Raw genomic sequence first — 6,116 nt, forward strand, 5'->3', positions numbered from 1 at the left:
GCCTCTATATTCAGCGAGCTCTATATGTCCTTTAGGGCTAACTCAGGCTAAGCAACTGGGGATCTCTTGTTTATGCCTAGAAAATCCCCATCCCCACTTCCCCTGAGTCCAAGCACAGAGATTAATCAGTTCCTTCAGGTTAGGGTTTTTTTCTCTCTCTCCTGCTACATGCCCTGAGCTGCAAACTCCCGACAGGAGGAATCCACTCACAAGACTCGTCTTCATGGGGGAGGGTAGAACACACATCGTTTGTCCTCTTTAATGCCCCACAGTATCTATGTCTGGTGTCAATGGACCTTTCCTGTTGGGCAGAATGTAACACCTTCCATTGCATATCAGTACCTCACTTTAATTAATGTCCCTCTTCTGTCTGGTGATTTACATAATCTCAGAGGCTCACAATATAACCGCTCAAATATTACCTTACAATATAGGTGTGACGTTCTGTACCTCATGGGAACACCCCACACCACCATATTCATCCTTATAAAATGATTGTGTGGTATCTAATGCAAAGTTTGTCGTGTCGTCTGTCTTCGGAAGGCTCATGACACGGAGCATTGTTATTATAGTGATGTTATAGGTTGTAATTTCATGTATATTGTTATTAGGCTGAAAATGTGTCTTCATGGCTTAAAATAAGCTCAGGCAAAAACTCTCCAAGAGTAGAGGGGCAGTTCACACGTCATCAGGGCACGTATGGGACAAACCCAGCCCAGCCTCACAGGAACAAAGGACACTGGTCTAGGAAGCAACAAAGGATCTGTTGGCTCTCGAGTGAGTCACCCCCTTTTCCTTGGTCCGACAGGCACTACGATGAGGTAATGCTCACCTGACTCCGAGGGGGGGGGGCACGAAGCCAAGAGAGAAGAAAAAACATGATAAAAGGGAGAGACGTTTGCCATGCTGTTCCTCTCTCTTCCACCTCCATCTACAGACATCGCCACCAAGCGACTGAAGCACGGATCAAAGGGAAGAGCCTGGCTGAAGGACAACCAGCCAGCCTGTGGAGAGAAGCATCTAAGTTTGTAAGGGCATTGAAAGCATTAAGATCAGCTTAGAATGCGTTCTGCTTTTATTTCATTTGACCAAATCCAACTTGTTATGCTTTGACTTATAATCACTTAAAATCTATCTTTGTAGTTAATAAATCTGTTTGTTTATTCTATCTAAAGCAGTGCATTTGGTTTGAAGCATGTGAGAGACTCCCCTTGGGATAACAAGCCTGGTGCATATCAATGTCTGTGTTATATTGACAAACTCATATGAGCTTGCAGCGTCCAGCGGGCATAACTGGACACTGCAAGACGGAGGTTCCCAGGGTTGTGTCTGGGACCGGAGACACCGGCTAGTGTTATTTGGTTGTACAATCCAAGGAGCAGCTTACATGCCAGAGGCTGTGCGTGAACAGCCCAGGAGTGGGTTTCTCACATTTCAACTGGTTCACTACTTCAGTCAGGGTGGCTCGATCTTGGGCTGCCTGGTTCATCAATAATTGGTTAGTCTCCTGTTGGACTCTTACTGCCTCTTGGTGGGTCACCATCTGTACCCTGGTAGCTTCTTGTTCGGCCGCAGTGGCCTGTACCAACGCCTTTGCTACATCCTCGATTTTTTTTTTTTTTTTAAAAAACCCTGCCCTGAGATGGCTTGCCACCGAGCCTTACTCACTCACTATTCCACTTCTGCCACCTCGTGTGGCAAAGTACCTTGTTCTCCTCAGCAGACTCAGTCCTTTTTAGCCTTGGAGACAGCGGCTTGGGCAAAGTCACCAGCCACATTTACTGAACTTTACAAGTTCAATGTTTCTTTTGGGTCAGAGAACAACTTTCAAATTATACATGGGGAAAACAGGCTAGTTTTGGATATTTCCAGGTCTAAAATAATACAGGTATAAAGGAGGGCAGTGTGCTTTTATTTAAAAGCAATATTCAAAGTTTTTTATGTGTGTTCACTTATAATACTAAGTGAAATCAAGATTTTTTTTAAATGATGCAGAGAATTAAATATACCTACTAAAGCCAAAATATTTAAAACATTGTAGAAACAAAAGCATGGAAGTATGTAGGAGCCCTCTCAAAACCAATACTAACACTGTAAAAACTTATGATTCTTGGGGGAAGAAGGGAAAGATAAAAGTTTGAAATTCAGTGTCAATAAATAGTCAAAAGCTCTAATGCTTGCCCAAACTCTGGACTTGGATACATCTACCATACCCCTAGTTCTCCTATAATATTCCTTAGAACAGGCTCTGTTTGGCAACCCCTAACATCGTCCCTGTTGTTTTGCAGTAGCCTACTATCATCTGTTACTTCTAGATGGCATATCCTTTGTCCTCCCACTAGACTCCCTGGGACTTCCCATCTTATTGGTCCCCAACTTTCTCTCTTCCCATAAATCCACCAGGAACTGCACATGCTTTCCCTATGGAAGATATGATAATCTTTAACTAAAAATATATAGCATGACTTATTTTATGAAATACAATTCTTTTTTTTAATTGTTGAAAGCAAGTATAGCTCCATCTTGGCCTAAAATAGAAAACTAATTCATATTTCAGAATCAACATATTTTTAGTTAAAAAGTCTTCATAAAAAATAGGCGTGTGTGTATGTCTCTAAACTCCAAAATCAACTCAAAGGATCAATATCTCTCTTTTGGCTGTGGGGACAGTATCTAAGATAAATATGATTCAGCAGGGTTTTTTCCTGTGGCACTCAAGGAAAGGTCAGTCAGGTATTTCAGTTACAAAGATCTAGGACAGATCCAACTAACATATGGTAGTTGTCTCACCAGTGAGATTAGGATACTTCAGTGGGCATGTTCAGCTCCACAAAAACCGTCTTGTAGCAGAGTGTGTGCGCATGTGCGTGCAGAGAGATGTACCCAATATAATGATTAGCATGTCCACGCAACACACTGCACAACCATTTGATAAACTGCATGTACACACGTTTGATCGCAACTAACCAACAATTCATTACAGATGTGTTCTCTTACTATTCCAAACTGCAAGTAGCTTCAGTCAAAACTGACTTTTTTTCTCTTTTCTTCCTGCTGGAGAGAAGGTACAATCCTCTCTTGAATTTATTAACATTTGGGAAGATCAGAGAAAGTCTCCTAACACTTGTTTTGATACTTTTCATTCACAGATCTAAAAGCACTTGTTCCTTCTCTGCAGTTGCACTATCCTCATTTCACAAATAGGGCAACTGCAGTCCAGGGTATGTCTACACAGCTAAGAAAAACCCACAGCTGGCTCATACCAGCCAGCCTGGGCTCATGGTGGTTTCACTGGTATGTAGACTTCCGGGAGTGGGCTCAGGCCCAGGCTCTAGCACTCTGAGTTTGGAGGGTCCCAGAGCCCGGGCTCCAGCCTGGAATCTACACAGCAATGAAACAGCCCCACAGCTTGAGCCCTGTGAGCCCAAGTCAGCTGGCAAGTGCCAGCTGTAGGCTTTTCTTTGCTGGGTAGACATACCCCTACAATGGTAGTCATTAGCTCAAGGTGACATCAAGTCAGTGAGCGCACCAGAGACAGAACTCAGGTCCACCATACTATTCCGATATCCACAGGAGTATGCCTGCTTCCTTATGATGTAACCAAGCATGGGCAGTTTTTTTAAACATTTGAGACTATTATTTCATTGGATTGCTGGGAAATTCAAAAGATAAAAGTCCCTTGTTAAAAAAAGATATAGGTACATAAAACAGCTCTTTTGGGGGAGACAAATCTGAGGTCTGTTTAACCAGTTTTGTGAATCTTTAATTAAAAACATGTGAGCTAACCCACTGACAGATTGAGGCCAGTGGGGTTAAAAGCAGTCATGTTACACACCCTTGAAATCAGAGTTCACAACAGCAATAATTACAAACCGCTTTATTAGAGCAGTTTAGAGTTGAAACAAGGTTTCATGTTTAGTTTTAGGGAAAAGCAAAGTCTTGAGGTATTTCAGTTACTTTTTTGGTGGAGGGGTAGTGGACGAGAGTTATGAAAATACTTAAAAATATACAAGTAACTCATTCACTTGCATTAATATTTACTGCTATTGTAAGTGCTTCTATGCTGCATAAAATAACATTAACAAAGGTTCAACTTTGAGCAAGCTCCATTTTAATATATATTTTTTTTCAGTTTCAGGATTTGAGGCACTCCCAGCTGCAGTACTGTAAGTAAAGGAGGAAGCACAGGGTGACTAAAACCCCACAGTGAGAGAAAGTCAGCTCTTTCCAGTCCCCGAACAACTATGGCAGACGAGGAAAATAAAAAATGTTGTTAATTTTAAGGATGAGAATGTACCCAGATTGACATTTCAGCTAATAATGCAGTTATAACTAACAGAGAAACACAGTCTTCCCTTACTATTAACCCCCCCGATTCCCTTCCATTTGTACTCCTATGTATGTTTACCTTCACCTGTCACTTATTCTAAAATGTTGCCCTTTAACTACTTTCATTAAAACCAATAGAAAATTTTTCAAAATCAGTGGGCAAATTAGATCAGTTTATTAAATTTACAGTTTAAACAAAAATTACAAAAACCTTCATTAAAATAATATTTGGAACTAATTTAGATTATTAACTTACCACTTACGAACTGCTTGGTTAACAAGTGATATTACACAGTCTCTACTACAATATTTGTCTTGTATAGTTTGTAAAAACTCACTATTGATCAATTCAAATACATTTAGTGTGTTTTATCCCAATTAGCTCTTATTTTATGTTGTGTATAACTGTTCAAACCATTCTGTTTGAAGGAATGGAGGAGTTAGCCAACACCTAACCCAAAATTATTTGTACAGCAGAGAAATTAGATTAATGAAGGAAGTAACTCTACTTGGCTTTTACTTTGATGTGACAAACCTAATACAGATCAACCAAATGCACACATCTCTGATTTACTGCTACAAGCAGGTAGCTAGACAAACTATGGTACAATGCACTACAATTTACAGTAGTGTATAAAAGTGGATCACAAAAAACAAACACATGATCTGCTTTGTACTAACAACATTTACCCCATTTCAAGTAAAAGAAAGATCGCCTTCACCACAGGATTCTTTAGTGTGGATATGCAACAAGTCAATCCTGCAGTCCTTACACAGGCAGGACATTCATTTAGGTTGCAACTTAGGGCTTGGCTACACTTGCAGATGTAGAGCGCTTTGGGTTAAACCAGCCTCATACAGCGCAGTAGGGAAAGTGCTGCAGTCTGTCCACAGTGACAGGTGAAAGTGCACTGGGGGGGGGCACATTTGCAGCTGCACTGGAAGTGGTACATTATGGACAGCTATCCCCACGTTCAAGTGGCTGCAGTGTGCTTTTCAAAGGGGAAGGGGGTGGCGTGGAGTGTGTATGTGGGGGGAGAGAGTGGGTTTTTGGGGTGCTGAGAGTGTGTCAGCACACGGTCTTGTAAGAACAGATCCCCCTCCCTCCCCCGCCTCTCTCTCTCTCTCTCACTCAAAGCAAACATTAGCTGTTTGTTTTTTTTCCTCAGAGCTGATAAGCAGCTGGCACTCCAAAACGGAGCTTTGCAAGGGCCACTTCCACATTCCTGCCGGAGTTCAGAACAAAGACAAGAGAGGCCACTTCAGTTAATGGGATTATGGGACACTTCCGGAGTGCAATCAGGGCGCTGTACCTTAACTCCTCGTTCACACTGACGTTGTAGCATCTCACCCAATATGCAGCAAACCATATCCCTCTTGGGGAGGTGAGGACTCTAGCAAGGGAGTCAGAGCGCTCTACGTGCCTTGCCAGTGCGGACAGGGAGTGAGTTAGAGCACTCTGGGCGGCTTTATGACGGTATAATGTGCAAGTGTAGCCAAGGCCTTAATGAAAACAGGATCAGCCCCCGACACTCACTATAGGAGGACTTAGTGGTTATGGCAGAGTTCTGTGAGGCACAGCTGAGGCTCCCCAATTCCCAGGGCTTAATGGGGCCAGTTTGGCCCCTAGCATTAGAAAAGCCTTGCATTGCTCTAAGCTTTTAATTTTATGCCAAGTGGGGTAAGAACTGGATCCAGGTGGTACACCCCAATCACACTCTCCTCCCTACCAGCATACTTCTGTGCTGGTGTTGCTGAGATATCATAGCAATCCCTACACCAGGAAG

The sequence above is a fragment of the Lepidochelys kempii genome, chromosome 8 (assembly GCF_965140265.1).
Source record: "Lepidochelys kempii isolate rLepKem1 chromosome 8, rLepKem1.hap2, whole genome shotgun sequence".
Taxonomy (NCBI): Eukaryota; Metazoa; Chordata; order Testudines; family Cheloniidae; genus Lepidochelys; species Lepidochelys kempii.